Genomic DNA, 18,548 nt, shown 5'->3' on the forward strand with positions numbered 1-18,548 from the left:
TGCAGTATGGAGAGCAGCGGCAGCAGGAGAAGTCGCACAAGCAGCGGTGAGCATATTCTGCTCAAATTACATGTTTTTTTCTGTTGAGATCCGCCTGGGGCGCGCCCCTTTTCCATCACAGCGGTCAGCCCCGCCCCCTACCTCCTGGTGCTGGCTGCCCTCTCCCGGAGAGGGCTGCCCAAAAGTCGTCAACCCTGCATTACCAGGGAAGTCCAGGAGCAGAGCATTTTCTCCCTGAAGCATAGGGTCAGGTAGGCAACCCTGCTCTGCACCCCTTACACAGTGCAATGTTCTTACTCCACAAAATGAAATCACCTTTCTTTGCTAAATTACTCCAGTAACACAGATTGCAGCACAGAAGACAATTAGAGGCTAAAACAAAATCTCTTCCTAGACAATCACAGTGCAGAACTAAGGAGGGGGTGTGATGTGAGTCACTTCCAGCCAGAAATGAACCCCCACATTGTCTGAGAACCTGCAGTGAGAATGGATTGCCTTGTGGGCACAGCCGGAGTCACCCACGTGGAATCTCTAACCTTCATTCAGACGAAGCATCTAGACATATTTGTGCCAACATGAAGGTGAGACGTGCGGTGGGATGGCAGCAAATACAGTATACAGTATTTCTGTTGTATGGCTTATACACAAACAGAGCAAGTGGCAAATGTCCTGTAGCTTATACTATAGATTGCAAGTTCTTGTGTGCAAGAAACTGATGTCTCATGTCTCAGGACAGAAAACTCAGCGCACATTACACTGGTTTTATAGGGAAAATGATTTGCAAAATTCTATGTATAAATAAACGGCTTTGAAAAGGTTCTGCCATGTGGGCGTAAAACTAAATATTTATTACAATCTAAAAACTACAGCAAAGTACAGTAAAAGTGAACCCTAATCTGACAGTCATAGTGCTACTGTATATAGGCATGAAGCTAAATATATGAGTCTTCGTTTTTAGTGATTTTGGTTGCTATACTTTACCAGTTGCTAGGCAGCAATTGACTTCTTTGTTTATGCTAAACTACTGCAATATTTTGGGATGTTCCTCCTTATATTGTGATATTTAAGCTTGATTTCAATTTAACTTTTCTTTATTATATATTTATATATATATATATATATATATATATATATATATTGTCCTTGTGGCGGACCGGCACTCCTGTCCTGTGGCAGCAGCTGCCGAGGTGCTTGACCAGAAAGTGAATAATATGGGCAAGATAGGAAAAAGCACTCCCTCGGTCTTCCACTATGAATAATAATCAGCCAGACACACTCGTAGGTAGTGCTAACGTTTCGGGGTTTGATCCCCTTTATCAAAGCAAAAAATCGTGCATAAACACAAACAGTGTACAAAGCTTACCTATATGGTGAAATGGGGGTCCACCCCTCCCGGGTGTACGCCACGCATTGGCCGCCCGCAGCCCGAGCCGCCGTGCCTGTCCTGGACCGGAAGTCAGTGCCTGTCAGCTCTGCGTCACCTCCGTCCTCTCGTGCTGCTCGGCCGGCTCTTACTGTGATTGGTCCGCCGCATGCAGCGTATCCCGTTGCTAGGGGACCCTGAAAAACATAAACAACATAACGTGAGGTACATAAGTGAAGCAAGAACAGTCCCATTTTTGAACTGTATAGAGGCTGCATGTACTGCAGTGTGAGAGCATGTGATATCACACAATAAAAAGAATGATAATAATAATGAAAAAAGAATGCAAAAAGAACACGCTGCTGTTGGGGGAGAGACATAAGCAGAGATTACATATCATATAAACATGTTAAACGTCAATTGTTCGTTCAGTCCGCGGGGACTGACAGTGTCCAATCTATATATCCACTTAGTCTCTACTTGGAGAAGTTTTCTCCCTCGGTCACCTCCTCGAATGTCTGCTGGAATGTGATCTATAATCATGTATTTCAGGGATGCTAGGCTATGTTTAGCCAACGCGAAATGTTTGGCCACAGGTTGTTCGTGATCGTTTTGAGCAATTGCGGTGCGTATGGCATATCGATGGGCTGCCATTCTCTCTTTAAACGTCCTGATAGTTTTGCCCACATAGCACAATCCACATGGACATTTTATAATGTAGATCACATAGGAGCTTGAACAGGTGACGGGAAAGTTGATTTTGATTTTAGCCCCGGAGTGTGGATGAGTAAAAAATCTGCCGGGTGACATATATCGACAGGTGGTGCAACCCAGACAACGGTAACATCCTCCTGGTCTCCTTTGTTCCATTGGTGTTCTTTTGGAGATATCAGTTCTTACCAGCATATCACGGATGTTGCGCCCTCTCGTATAGCATGGCATGATACTTGAGTTTTTTAACATTTTCAGATCTTTGTCTTGTTGTACCATAGGCCATAGATTTTTTGTAGTTGATCTGACGGTCGGATCTGCTGCATTGAATCCGCGTACCCAGTGAACTCTATCTTTTTGATCCTTATCAACAATTTTAGTCTGTAGAGTCTCTTCGCGAGTGACAGTCTCTAGTTTCGCCATAGATTGACTGATGGTGTCCTGGGAGTATCCTCTATCCAGGAATTTCTTACTCATCATGTTCAAGTTATTAGAAAGTCTCTCTGGTTCGCTGGTTATTCTCTTTACCCGAAGTAGTTGTGAGTATGGGAGACTTTTTTTGGTGGCAATGGGGTGGTGACTGTCAGCTGCCAGCAATGTGTTCCGATCAGTAGGTTTGTAAAAGATATCGGTTTCGATTTTCCCATTTTTGATGTATATGTTGACATCTAAATAGCTAATAAGCTGTTGGTTCATTTGGTATGTAAATTTGATAGGACAGTCCATTGCATTGATACTGGCCATGTGTTGGTGGAATGAGGTCTCTGTCCCTTGCCACAGCAGTAGCACGTCATCGATGTATCGACAATAGAAGTGAATATCCTTTTTCATTTCGGAGTTCAGAAATAGTTTCTGTTCAAGGAAGTGCATATATATGTTTGCGTACGAGGGTGCGACAGGAGAACCCATCGCACACCCCGTACGTTGCTGAAAAAACTCCCCATTAAACATAAAAAAATTGCGATACAGTGTGAGTTTAAGTAATTCCATCATGAAGTCTGGGTGAGGACCCTGATATAGCACATCGTTCTCCATCACCGATCTCATCGCTGCCATGCCATCATTGTGGGGTATGCTTGTATACAAGCTCGATATATCGAGTGAGCATAGCCATATGTTGTCAGGAATGTCCTGTAGGGCTTTTAATTTGTGCAAGAGATCTGTCGTGTCCCGGAGATATGTTGATTGTGCTTGAACACATGGTTGAATAAAATGATCTAACACAGTGGCAGCTTTGCTGTAAATCGACTCTCGAGCTGATATGATCGGCCTTCCCGGTGGGTGGTGTTGGTCTTTGTGGACCTTAGGTAGACAGTAAATAATCGGTACCCGTGGGTAGTCTGTTTTCAGATAATTACCCAATTCAGTGGGGATAGTATTGTCCGCAACGGCTCGATCTAATAGGGTATCAAGTTCACTTTTGTATTTAGCAGTGGGGTCTGCAGTGAGACGGTCATATGTCTTGGTATTATTGAGTTGGGAGTAAACCTCCATTTTATAGTCCGATAGTGGAAGCAGGACTATTCCCCCGCCTTTGTCTGCTGGGAGAATCATGATCTCCTCTTTCTTCCGGAGCTCTTTGATAGCTTTCCATTCTTCTCCTGTGAGGTTGGAGAATTTAGATTGAGATTTTTTCTGTTCATCGTTGACTTGGAATTCGAGGGTTTTAATAAAGCTCTGTATAGCTATATTGGCCGAAGGAGGGTCAAACTTGGATTTGTTTTTAAATTTTGAATATTTATTAACAACCGTAGTTGTGTCAATGTGCTCCTTAAAATAGTCACGAAGTTTTAACTGACGATGTAATCGGGACGTCTCTAATTTCCATTGGAAGTCGTCATATCTACATGTAGGTATGAAGGAGAGTCCTCGATTTAATACTTTGATTTCTGCAGGGGATAAGGTTATGTCTGTCAGGTTGAAGATGGCATTCATCTCTTGCGGTTCTTGGGGATTGCACCGCTTGTGCTGGCCGCCTCTTCTTGTGGGTTTGGTTTTGCCCCGCGCGCTGCGCGGGTCTTTACCCCTAAAGGGGGCTTCCCTGTGGATTTTGATGTTTTTTTGTTGCCTTTGTTTTTGGTATTTGTTTCTGGTATTTCTCCGGCTGAAGATTGAGAATCGCTGGTGGAGTCATATTCGCGCTGTTTGCGATAAAAGTGTCTCTTGGTTCGAGCTGTTTGTTGTCTGTATTGATTGGTGCCCGTTAACCAGCCATACACATTGGATTCATCATAGTCCCGGTTAACGACTTCAAATTTCTTTTTCTTGAAGTTGGTAAGTTCTCTTTTGTATGTCGACATTTGTGTCGTCAGTTTTTCTAACCAGTTCTCTGTAGTGTCTTTAGCCAGGGTTTCATGATGGTTCAATTCAAAGGTCTTTATCTTTTCTCTTACCAGGGATAGTTCTCTCGCTGATTCCTCTATGACCAGCGTCATGAGGTCGAAAGAACAGTTATTCAAAACCGCGACCCAGCGGCGACAAAAGTCATTATTATATCGACCTATGGTCGGAATGTTTTTTACGCGGAAACCTCTGGGAATTTTTTTCTCCCGCATGTACTCAGACAGGGTAACTCCGTGCAGTAAAAAATCGGTCTCCCTCTTCCTTAATTTGAAGAGACCATTAAATAATTCCTGTGCAGTTACATCATCCGTAATCTCCGCTAGTCTTTCTTTAAAGAGGACAGCATCGGATTCACTGTCAGAAAACCGCAGTCTTTCTCCCAACGGGAGATTGGGCCTGGAATGGGCTGCTGCTATGTCTTGTCGTCTCTCCTCACGGTCCACCATATTGATGCCGACTTGCACCTTCTGTCCACTCTGGGAAAAGGTAATATTGATCTCTGCCGGATCTATGTCCACTTTGTGGTATGTTTATGGTGGAATCGGTGAGCTTCGTGAAGAAGGTGAAGAAAAGTGTTTTAAAAGTTCACCCACTGTGCCTTCTGCCCCCTTGCTGGGGAAACAGTGGGGGTGTCCACTTGTGAGCACGTATGTAGAAGCTTCAGACGCAGTTTCACCTATATGGTAAACAGCAAAAGGTGGTGGTGTGGGTGCCTTGTCCAGGTCGGACCCTCCAGTGTGTAGAGGGACTCTCCAATATATTGTCCTTGTGGCGGACCGGCACTCCTGTCCTGTGGCAGCAGCTGCCGAGGTGCTTGACCAGAAAGTGAATAATATGGGCAAGATAGGAAAAAGCACTCCCTCGGTCTTCCACTATGAATAATAATCAGCCAGACACACTCGTAGGTAGTGCTAACGTTTCGGGGTTTGATCCCCTTTATCAAAGCAAAAAATCGTGCATAAACACAAACAGTGTACAAAGCTTACCTATATGGTGAAATGGGGGTCCACCCCTCCCGGGTGTACGCCACGCATTGGCCGCCCGCAGCCCGAGCCGCCGTGCCTGTCCTGGACCGGAAGTCAGTGCCTGTCAGCTCTGCGTCACCTCCGTCCTCTCGTGCTGCTCGGCCGGCTCTTACTTTTCTTCACCTTCTTCACGAAGCTCACCGATTCCACCATAAACATACCACAAAGTGGACATAGATCCGGCAGAGATCAATATTACCTTTTCCCAGAGTGGACAGAAGGTGCAAGTCGGCATCAATATGGTGGACCGTGAGGAGAGACGACAAGACATAGCAGCAGCCCATTCCAGGCCCAATCTCCCGTTGGGAGAAAGACTGCGGTTTTCTGACAGTGAATCCGATGCTGTCCTCTTTAAAGAAAGACTAGCGGAGATTACGGATGATGTAACTGCACAGGAATTATTTAATGGTCTCTTCAAATTAAGGAAGAGGGAGACCGATTTTTTACTGCACGGAGTTACCCTGTCTGAGTACATGCGGGAGAAAAAAATTCCCAGAGGTTTCCGCGTAAAAAACATTCCGACCATAGGTCGATATAATAATGACTTTTGTCGCCGCTGGGTCGCGGTTTTGAATAACTGTTCTTTCGACCTCATGACGCTGGTCATAGAGGAATCAGCGAGAGAACTATCCCTGGTAAGAGAAAAGATAAAGACCTTTGAATTGAACCATCATGAAACCCTGGCTAAAGACACTACAGAGAACTGGTTAGAAAAACTGACGACACAAATGTCGACATACAAAAGAGAACTTACCAACTTCAAGAAAAAGAAATTTGAAGTCGTTAACCGGGACTATGATGAATCCAATGTGTATGGCTGGTTAACGGGCACCAATCAATACAGACAACAAACAGCTCGAACCAAGAGACACTTTTATCGCAAACAGCGCGAATATGACTCCACCAGCGATTCTCAATCTTCAGCCGGAGAAATACCAGAAACAAATACCAAAAACAAAGGCAACAAAAAAACATCAAAATCCACAGGGAAGCCCCCTTTAGGGGTAAAGACCCGCGCAGCGCGCGGGGCAAAACCAAACCCACAAGAAGAGGCGGCCAGCACAAGCGGTGCAATCCCCAAGAACCGCAAGAGATGAATGCCATCTTCAACCTGACAGACATAACCTTATCCCCTGCAGAAATCAAAGTATTAAATCGAGGACTCTCCTTCATACCTACATGTAGATATGACGACTTCCAATGGAAATTAGAGACGTCCCGATTACATCGTCAGTTAAAACTTCGTGACTATTTTAAGGAGCACATTGACACAACTACGGTTGTTAATAAATATTCAAAATTTAAAAACAAATCCAAGTTTGACCCTCCTTCGGCCAATATAGCTATACAGAGCTTTATTAAAACCCTCGAATTCCAAGTCAACGATGAACAGAAAAAATCTCAATCTAAATTCTCCAACCTCACAGGAGAAGAATGGAAAGCTATCAAAGAGCTCCGGAAGAAAGAGGAGATCATGATTCTCCCAGCAGACAAAGGCGGGGGAATAGTCCTGCTTCCACTATCGGACTATAAAATGGAGGTTTACTCCCAACTCAATAATACCAAGACATATGACCGTCTCACTGCAGACCCCACTGCTAAATACAAAAGTGAACTTGATACCCTATTAGATCGAGCCGTTGCGGACAATACTATCCCCACTGAATTGGGTAATTATCTGAAAACAGACTACCCACGGGTACCGATTATTTACTGTCTACCTAAGGTCCACAAAGACCAACACCACCCACCGGGAAGGCCGATCATATCAGCTCGAGAGTCGATTTACAGCAAAGCTGCCACTGTGTTAGATCATTTTATTCAACCATGTGTTCAAGCACAATCAACATATCTCCGGGACACGACAGATCTCTTGCACAAATTAAAAGCCCTACAGGACATTCCTGACAACATATGGCTATGCTCACTCGATATATCGAGCTTGTATACAAGCATACCCCACAATGATGGCATGGCAGCGATGAGATCGGTGATGGAGAACGATGTGCTATATCAGGGTCCTCACCCAGACTTCATGATGGAATTACTTAAACTCACACTGTATCGCAATTTTTTTATGTTTAATGGGGAGTTTTTTCAGCAACGTACGGGGTGTGCGATGGGTTCTCCTGTCGCACCCTCGTACGCAAACATATATATGCACTTCCTTGAACAGAAACTATTTCTGAACTCCGAAATGAAAAAGGATATTCACTTCTATTGTCGATACATCGATGACGTGCTACTGCTGTGGCAAGGGACAGAGACCTCATTCCACCAACACATGGCCAGTATCAATGCAATGGACTGTCCTATCAAATTTACATACCAAATGAACCAACAGCTTATTAGCTATTTAGATGTCAACATATACATCAAAAATGGGAAAATCGAAACCGATATCTTTTACAAACCTACTGATCGGAACACATTGCTGGCAGCTGACAGTCACCACCCCATTGCCACCAAAAAAAGTCTCCCATACTCACAACTACTTCGGGTAAAGAGAATAACCAGCGAACCAGAGAGACTTTCTAATAACTTGAACATGATGAGTAAGAAATTCCTGGATAGAGGATACTCCCAGGACACCATCAGTCAATCTATGGCGAAACTAGAGACTGTCACTCGCGAAGAGACTCTACAGACTAAAATTGTTGATAAGGATCAAAAAGATAGAGTTCACTGGGTACGCGGATTCAATGCAGCAGATCCGACCGTCAGATCAACTACAAAAAATCTATGGCCTATGGTACAACAAGACAAAGATCTGAAAATGTTAAAAAACTCAAGTATCATGCCATGCTATACGAGAGGGCGCAACATCCGTGATATGCTGGTAAGAACTGATATCTCCAAAAGAACACCAATGGAACAAAGGAGACCAGGAGGATGTTACCGTTGTCTGGGTTGCACCACCTGTCGATATATGTCACCCGGCAGATTTTTTACTCATCCACACTCCGGGGCTAAAATCAAAATCAACTTTCCCGTCACCTGTTCAAGCTCCTATGTGATCTACATTATAAAATGTCCATGTGGATTGTGCTATGTGGGCAAAACTATCAGGACGTTTAAAGAGAGAATGGCAGCCCATCGATATGCCATACGCACCGCAATTGCTCAAAACGATCACGAACAACCTGTGGCCAAACATTTCGCGTTGGCTAAACATAGCCTAGCATCCCTGAAATACATGATTATAGATCACATTCCAGCAGACATTCGAGGAGGTGACCGAGGGAGAAAACTTCTCCAAGTAGAGACTAAGTGGATATATAGATTGGACACTGTCAGTCCCCGCGGACTGAACGAACAATTGACGTTTAACATGTTTATATGATATGTAATCTCTGCTTATGTCTCTCCCCCAACAGCAGCGTGTTCTTTTTGCATTCTTTTTTCATTATTATTATCATTCTTTTTATTGTGTGATATCACATGCTCTCACACTGCAGTACATGCAGCCTCTATACAGTTCAAAAATGGGACTGTTCTTGCTTCACTTATGTACCTCACGTTATGTTGTTTATGTTTTTCAGGGTCCCCTAGCAACGGGATACGCTGCATGCGGCGGACCAATCACAGTAAGAGCCGGCCGAGCAGCACGAGAGGACGGAGGTGACGCAGAGCTGACAGGCACTGACTTCCGGTCCAGGACAGGCACGGCGGCTCGGGCTGCGGGCGGCCAATGCGTGGCGTACACCCGGGAGGGGTGGACCCCCATTTCACCATATAGGTAAGCTTTGTACACTGTTTGTGTTTATGCACGATTTTTTGCTTTGATAAAGGGGATCAAACCCTGAAACGTTAGCACTACCTACGAGTGTGTCTGGCTGATTATTATTCATAGTGGAAGACCGAGGGAGTGCTTTTTCCTATCTTGCCCATATATATATATATATATATATATATATATATATATATATATATATATATACATTGTAGGGGCTCTGCACACACTAAATTAACTGATAATAAATAGTGGAGATTTGTGGAGCCATTTTCAGCGATAGTGTTAGGACCTGCAGAAAAGTGGGGTCCCGTGAAGGGGGCTGCAGGCTTAAATGCATTGATCAATTCATGAACCAAATCTCCACTATTTATTATCAGTTAATTTAGTGTGTGCAGAGCCCCTACAATGTCTGTTTAAACAATGTGTTCACAAGCCATAGGGCACCCCAAAATTAGGAAAGGTGAGTGCCGATGTTTAGTGTATATATTGTTTATTAGATTAATTTTTTTTCAATTAGTCTTATTGTGGTCACATTCTCTCATGCACCCTGTTTTAACTAAGATTCCATAGCTTATGTTAACCATTTCCCTAGATGATTAGTGACAAGTGTGTTGGTAACTGCTCACATATAAAAGCATAGTGTGCTGTGAGCTTTAGACCAGATAGCATGCCTGGAATCAAACATTGATGTGATAGCTATGTGTATTGTAGCCATTTTCAACGATAGTCTTAGGACCTGCAGAAAAGTGGGGTCCCGTGAAAGGGGCTGCAGGCTTAAATGCATTGATCAATTCATGAACCAAATCTCCACTATTTATTATCAGTTAATTTAGTGTGTGCAGAGCCCCTACAATATCCAATTAAACAATGTGGTCACAAGCCATAGGGCACCCCAAAACTAGGAAAGGTGAGTGCCGATGTTTAGTGTATATATTATATATATATATATATATATATATATATATATATATATATATATATATATATAATGACAACCCATTCATAAGTATCATCCCGTATTCTAGTATTATGTAATTCTACTGTAGCACATTTATCTGTCACAGTTTGATCATGTTTTGTGTGCTTTCTTTATGGTTCCCTTAGGATGCGCTAAGTGACTTGGACCAATCCCAATGAGAGCCGGCCGAGCAGGACGAGGGAAGGGAAGTGATGTAGTGCTGACAGGCCCGAACTATATAGGTAAGATTGTTTGCCTTCTAATTTTATGCAAGTACGATGTGTCCATGTACATCTTGGTTTTACTGCACCATGTATGGCACAATATGGCACACCTCGGACTCTGCAACAGTCACGCTTTGTGATTTTTCTAAAAATTTGCTTCTCTAATCTATTACTTTATACAAGTTCTACTGCTTCAGAAATTATTTAGACTCTATCTACTTGCTACATTTGGAAAAACAGCTAAGCCGTGTTGTGACAAATTGAGAAAAAAAGCCAAGATGTATGTGGACGTTAGCACTAAGACTGTGTGTCTGGCTGTTTCTTTTGCTGTGGAAGTCCGGGGGAGTGTCTTCTCTACTCTGCTATTTTATATATATATATAGTGGAAAGATTACACACTTTACATTAATAGGTTCCGCAGAAGATTTGATGCAGCTCTATCTTGGTAACATAAAATCAAAACCTTCAGTGCTTTAATATTGTCATAGAAAACCCATCGCCTTCTATCATGTGACCATTTCCTAAGTTGTACTTGTGTTTACAATTGCTATGAGAACATTTCTGTGTATTCAATATGTTTGTTGGTTTGTCTACTTGTCATCATAATAGACTCTACTGTATAATTTATAATCCTCATGCTACTATTATTACTCCCCCTTGATTACAGTATAAAGGTTTCCTCCTCATAGGCCTCTATTGTACCTGTCGCTGATGAAGTTGACATAGCAATGAAACGCGTCAGGCTGCTGTTTCTGATATCAGTGCTGCCTCCACGGAAGTTTGACAATGTATGCATTTATTATTATAAATAACATTGATTTTTATATTCTGGACATGTCTGTACCAATCAGAGATTTCCCCATTATTTGTACTCTTAAGGTCAAATTTGTATTAATTAAACACTGAGTGGTGCACTACAAATACAGGGCAGACTTAAAATATTCTCACATATCATTTAAATGCTTCAATTTGCAAAATGAAATGGAGTTTTGATAAAAATGCTGTGTCCAAGAATTGACTGGTTGAATTTTGGAAAGCTCGCTAGGACTCACAGGACTGGAGAAGGACACCCTAGTGATCTGAATTCCCTTTATTGACTTGCTGTCCAATAAGACACCCCCTTACTTTCTGCACAAGACAGATCATTACGTCCCCTGTGTTTGATGACATCTATGAGATAAGCACCAATCTCACCACTGTTTGCCTATTTATCCTTTTAAAAATTTGGCCAGTCAAATGCAACTTGTAAAAGTAGTTAAATAATCTGTTGGGATCTAGATGATAGGTCAGCAGTGCCGACAGTCAATGGATTGACACAAAAAATCAACATAGTCGACACAATAAAAAGGTAGACACAAATTGTCCTTTCTTTTTTTTTTTTTTACTTTTCATACTTTACCACCTACATATGTGGACTTTGATCAGAAACTGTAAAGTGGCCATGGGACATGGTGTACTAATTGGCAGTCCACATACTCACTATCACCCAAACATATTTTAAACTCATGTCGACCTTTTCAGGTGTCAACTTTTTCTGTGTTGACCATTTACTTTAATCAATTTTATTTGTGTCAACCTTGGGCGTGTCGACCTTTTTGGGTAGACCTAGATGCTCTTGACCTAAGTACGGGCAACCACATGACCCAATCTGTTACATATTTTTAGAAAGTTGCAACCGCACCTTGTGGGACCATCACAATACGATCTCAACATCCCAATAATTTCTGGAGCAGGACCCACATTAGTATTATCCCCTTCAGTGGCAATCCCGAGAATTTTCCGGGCTGTGCCTCAGTGTCCAGTCTGGCAATCCTGGAAAATTCTCGGAATTGCCACTGTTTAGAGCCGGGCAGTGCTGCGGAGTTCAATCACTGAACTCAGGCAGCTTCGGCGCTGCCCGGCTCCCTCCCCTCCGCCGCGCCTCCTCCTCACCCTCCTCCCTCCTCCTCCCCCCTCCCCTCCGGGTTTTCTATTGAAGTCCCCGGTGCCGGCTTATGACAAGCCAGCTGCCGGGCACAGGTACACAGTGCAGGGGCGCAGGTCCGGGCAGCCGCTGATTGACAGTGCAGCGGCGCTGCCCGGACCCAGGGAGGTAGTGGTGTTTTTTTTAAGGGAGCGCTCCCCATAAAGACTCACCCAGTGGGGAGCGCTCCCCAAAAAAACACCCCACCACTGAAGGGGTTAATGCTGATTGAGCGGGCGCTTTTTAATGCTTAATGATTCATTATTTCTTTTCTGCGATACGCAGTGATTAGAAATGACTTTTAATCGGGACCAATATGCGCCCATTGGTAAAACTAAGCTGCATCTATCTACATGTGGGAAAAGCAACAACTTCTTTTTGGGTCTCTTAGAAATGTTCGGCTCACGATTGTCACACTGATGAAAATGGGATTCTTGGTCAGATTAATGACAGCTTTGCCGGGACTCAATGTTCTCTAAGCAGAGTTAAGACTCTTACATTTTACAAGATGATATTCCGGCGCTGTATTTTAACCTCTTCTATTTTGAAACCTAACAACAAAATTGATCAATGCTGCAATCCCATGAAAAGAAATAGGATGTCATTTTACGGCATGAATCACTTGTTCTTGTTTCCTCCTGCGGGTAAAATAAATTGTCTGCTGTTGCCCTGGCATTGCACTTAAGCTTTGTTATAATGTGACACTGATGAAAGGTCCTCCCACATCCATAGTGCGCTGATATCATCTGATAAAGTCCAATATCTATTTCTACAGGGATATAAGTTGCTCCTGGAGTAGGAGATCTGCACCACTTCACTAATAAGCAGCACCTGGTAGGTGTTTCTGCCTCCCTGTGAGATAAGATGGGGGTCCCCCCCCCCAGATCATAGGAAATGCAAACATAATTTCTCAAGGGTAACCAAGAAGACGTAAAATGTAAGGTCCTTAGTTTGACAATATAAATCCTCCTTAATAAAGGGTTTAATTCAAATAGTGTCTCGTTTTCCTCTGCCGGGGAGCTACTTCTAGACAAGAGCCGTAGAGATGGTTTCTGGGGGAACCAATCCATAAGATTCCTTTACAGATGAATCCGAACAGACAACATCAAATGGGTTTTATTTTTTTCAACACACCAGAACCTACTTGCGTAGATGCATTGCCTCTCTGATGAAGAGGTTGGTGACCCCTGAAACGCGTCGTATAAAATTGGAGATTACAAATGGCTTTTAATGAGCTTTTATATGCTCTTTTATAGGAGAATAATCAAACTTCAAAAGAAATAAACACTCAAAAAGTGATTGCCAAATTATTTTTTATTACTATCTTTGCAAAACATTTCTTCTTCAATTTACCACCTTACATTTGACTTTTCCAGGTTTATCTGTACCCATGATACATCTCTACCTTTGCACTTTAGTTGTTATATCACTGCAACCCTGTGAATGAAGCAATTAATCCACCTTATTTCTATAAAGCAAGATATCAACTATCCACTGGTGAGGTGCTCCATATGATGGCGGCGTGCAAGTGTCTCGCACACACGCGTGTCCATGTTGCCCGTCTGCCGAATCCCTGTCCATCTCCACAGATGGGAGACAGGCAGGGTTGGGGGGGGGGGTGCGGTGACTGGTGGGGAGAGATGGGGAGATGGTAGAAAGCTCCGCCAGAACGGGGCGTGGGAGCGTCTCATGCACGCATGTACCCTTCCGGCAAATAGCGATTCTATCACCAGCCCCCGGCTGAAAGAGAGAGGGTCCATCTGCAGCAGTGTTTTAGTGACACACAGACATTAGATAGAGGGGGCCAAGCACGCACCATAATAAACTAACTCACCTTAACATACAAATAATCAATTAAATAAATAATGGGGTTTTAGTTCATGAATTTATCAATGCATTTAAGCTTGCAGCTCATCGCCAAGGGACCCCTTGAGAGACCAGTTGTTAGTGTAGGACTTGCAGTGAAATGGGGTCCCTTGGCGATGAGCTGCAAGCTTAAATGCATTGATCAATTCATGAACTAAAACCCCATTATTTATTTAATTGATTATTTGTATGTTAAGATGAGTTAGTTTATTATGGTGAGTGCTGGGCCCCCTCTATTTGTATTTAGTAGAGTGTGTGGTCACAGGCCACTGCACCCCCTTCTGGGAAGTGTGGGTGCTGTTTGCACCCCATTCTTAGGGTTGGCGAGTGCGGTGGTACATCTGTATCTCTCTCTATATATATAGATAGATAGATAGATAGGTAGATAGATAGATAGATAGATAGATATAGATGATGTGTAGGTGGATGCATTTTGTAAGTCCTCCTTCATACTCCTCTATTATGCTACCCTACGGATCTATTTACCTGGATTTCCAGAAGACTTGTGTTTGGCCTGCCCCAGTCTGTGTGATTGTGGTGTGAACGTGGGATACGACTGTATGAGGGTTTGTTATTAATACAATTGTGATGTATACAACAGACAAGCTCTTACACAGTAAGTCTGTACAGTATGTGGATTTATAATAAATCACACAGGAGATAATGCACTTTCTGGTTTCTTCTCTTTGAGCTGCACTTACTACTGTATAACATCAGAGAAACACATAGGAAGATACAAAGAAACCACTTTATCTCTATTTACTTTCTCCTACATACTGTATGATGCATTAGAAATCAACATGGGTAGCCTCAAACTGCCAGCCATACAGGATGACACTGTTGTGAGACAATATAACATTTCCAGCTGCCAATACTAATGTAAGATGAGATATTGCCCTAGGTGTTTGTTTCCAACCATTGGTCGTCTTTTTACATTTTATTACACTTCCATGGAGTCTTGATGGATTTACTCTAACACCAACAATGGACATCTGACCATAGGGCCAGCATGTCCGAACTGTGGCCCTCCAGCTGTTGTAAAACTACACATCCCAGCATGCCTTGCCATAGTTCTAACATTCTCTATTAGCAAAACTGTGGCAAGGCATGATGGGACTTGTAGTTTCACAACAGCTGAAGGGCCATAGTTTGGACATGCCTGCCCATAGGGTGTGGATTGAAAGATCAACAAGGAATAGGTCGTCAATAAGTGGACACCATATGATCACAATACCGTATATTGGCATGCTGAAAAGGTCAACACAATATCGTCTACACGGTTTTTTAAAAAAATGATGTTATTTTGTAAGTATATATAGAGACTGGTTTGAATAAAGATGCAACACTTGTGTAACAATTGAAACATGTTCTTTATTGCTACATTGTTGTTATTGCTACATTTTTTCACTCTCATTGTTTCACTCTCATTGTTTCACTTTTAGGAACCTGTTTCATTCCACTCATGGGCGTAACTAGATATTCTTAGGCCCCATAGCAAAAGTTTGTAAGGGCCCCCTATTTAGCAACTGATGGTGATAAATGAATGTAAAATATATTACTGAGAAAGTAAAGTTGGGCCCCCTTCAGCTCTGGGCCCCAAAACTGTTGCACCCCTTGCACCTATGGTAGTTACGCCCTTGATTCCACTAGTTGCAAGACAGAATAATACCACCTTCAGCAAGAATAACCCCTAAATCCCGGCTTTTACTTGGCATGTCAGTGCTGGGTTGCTTTGCAGTTCCCAGCCTGATCCCCCTTTCACACAGAAAAGCAAACATTTCTACCTGGTAATTTGATGTTCAACACAGTGACTTTTTTTGTGTGAAAGGGTCAACCTGGGATTAAATTCCCGGGTCTTTGACCCTGGTAAATACCTGGGTGAAAGATCGGGAATTTTGACCTGGGAATATCAACCCAGGTTGACTCTTTCACACAAGAAAATGACCCCTAAATTACCAGGTAGAAATGCTTGACCCGGTAATTTGCTGTTCTGTGTGAAAGGGGTATAAAACTGATGTATGTGAATCTACTATTTTAATATTGGCCTGTTATTTGTTTTTGTATGTAAATATGTTTGCGCTAATCTGGTCTATAAATACATTACATAATGTCTGCAGCTCCCCAGCGCTGGTATTTGTTGCTTTACGTATCAGATCCTCTTCAGACAGCGGCATCCACAAGAGCACGATGGAGAGATGTCCTGTGAGTACAACTAAAATGTAAGTAAGGAAAATGGATTAAATCTTGTAACCATAAACTCATGCCCTACAGCAGCCGGGGAATGTATTCGCACAGAGCAGAGGTTACATCAGAATGCCTTGTGATAATAAACAAGAACATATGCCAGGATTTGTGGTGTTCACACTCAATTACTTAATTACACCTATTCTATACAGTGCTATGACTGTGTCTGCAGCTTACCTTATAAAACATTCAGTGAACACAACATTACATTTATGTGAAATGGGAACAAATATATAATTGTTTCCTTATTTATTTTTATAGGATCCACCGTTGTAAAGTTATGGCAAACAAAAAAATAAAATAAAATAATGCTGATGTACGCTCTATAAAACCAATGACTGCTAACCAGAATAACTACCGAACACTGCAGTCTAGCATAGAGAAATATCAAGGTGCTTGGCATAGTTTTTGGGCAAACAAAGGGGGCCCACCAACCAGCATCCAGGTGACATCATCTGATGGATCTGCAACACTAAGGTTTAAGTGCACAGCACAAGACCCCATTAATTCAGCAAAGGCCAGGCACCCCAAAGGCACCCCACTAGTGAGAGGCTAAGGTATTAGTAAGTGTTCATAAGAAAGAAATATCAGCTCTGCATAACCCTTTGAGTGCCAAGTGAATTTTTCAGAATTGGTGTAAAAATTGCCAAGAAAACATTTTCATTCCTCATAATGGGGCAGATGTATTAAGCCTGGAGAAGAGAGAGACTGGCAATAAAGTTAAAGGAGATAAACCACCAGCCAATGAACTATGTTTGAAAAGGACAGTTGAGAGCTGATTGGCTCGTTCTTTATCTCCTTTCACTTTATCTCCAGTTTATCTCTTCTCCAGGTTTAATACATCTGCCCCAATGACCTGTAATGTTACCTTATATAGGAAATATTATCTTTTTTATACAACACTTTTTATTTGAATATATATATAACAAATGTCAGCGACGCTGGCATTATTAGAGGATATTTTAAACATCTCTCAGAGAGATGTTGGTACTCAGAGGGTAAAGGAGTGGGACATAGGTGATAGGTATTAATTAAAATGCTAAAAGAGTGTTTTATTTATTTATATAAATATATGAAAGAAAAGATGTAGAGGTGCTCTAGGTCGAAGTTTCACCCAAAGTATATACGTGTTGGTAAAACAATATATATAAAATATTTTTTATTTTTTACAACAATATAAAAACAATTGATGTTCACACAATATTCACATCATAGTTAGTCCGGTGTTTGATACCACTTTCAACAAGTCTTTTCCTGAAAATCCTACGCGTTTCGTCCTGGAGGGATTTCTTCAGGGGTAACAAGGTATCTAAATGGTGAAACAATGCCGTGTAACCATGATTTATAATAAAAACATCTTTCTATAAAGACACATAAAAAAGTCCAATGGAAAAATAGGAGGAGACAACAAGGTTGGTGCAAAAGGATGAGGAGGGAAGAGCCAACTAAGTGAAAGTTAACGGATGAGGATGGGGGGAGAGGGGTTTCAACGTTTGTGTGGAGAAGGATAGTTACTAGGAACCCCTTCTTCCATTCACCAGTGTTATTTACTCAAAGTACATACCAATCAACAATTATCTCCAATAGTCGACGAACCAAAAAAAGGGGGGGTCGACACCACAGGGAAGAATATATATATTAATACGCTAAATTAAATATTACAATTCGATTCCCCAAAACAGCTAGGCCATACCAAATCAGGGAGACCAGTGCCACAAACTCATCCCAAAATCTGACAGATTGTATACATTTCAGGACTCACCATTAATGTGTCTGCAAATGCCAGTTGGGACCATCCCGGGCAGGTGGGAGCGGTGGCAGTCCAAACTGAAGGAGTCTGCATGTTCACATGTAAAATGTATACAATTAAGAGAAACAGGGGGGGTTGCCTGTGATCATGGCATCCCCGTGAGGCCACGCTTCCTATGATGGAAATGTTGGGAGTTATGGATTTTTGAGGGCGGGGGGGCCCAAACCGGTATCTTGCCTAAGGCCACATGCGGTCTTAATCTGCCTCTGATTATCACCCTGAATAATGCAGAATAAAAGATGGTGATGTGCTAGGTGGTAGCAGTGGGTTTTATTGAGTATATTCAGCAAAAACAAACATACCCC

At 42.4% G+C, this 18,548-nt stretch overlaps 1 long non-coding RNA gene across 1 annotated transcript in view; it reads left to right on the forward strand.

Annotated features, from left to right (window-relative positions):
• The first annotated feature begins 457 nt into the window (after positions 1 to 457).
• Positions 458 to 18,548, forward strand: part of LOC146045958 (uncharacterized) — an 82,357-nt gene continuing 64,266 nt past the window's right edge. Inside the window, exons 1-2 of the long non-coding RNA XR_014465696.1 lie at positions 458 to 581; positions 10,283 to 10,378. This is a non-coding gene — a long non-coding RNA (uncharacterized LOC146045958). The remainder of the gene's footprint in view (positions 582 to 10,282; positions 10,379 to 18,548) is intronic.

The sequence above is a fragment of the Crinia signifera genome, chromosome 11, assembly GCF_055691185.1.
Source record: "Crinia signifera chromosome 11, ASM5569118v1, whole genome shotgun sequence".
Taxonomy (NCBI): Eukaryota; Metazoa; Chordata; class Amphibia; order Anura; family Myobatrachidae; genus Crinia; species Crinia signifera.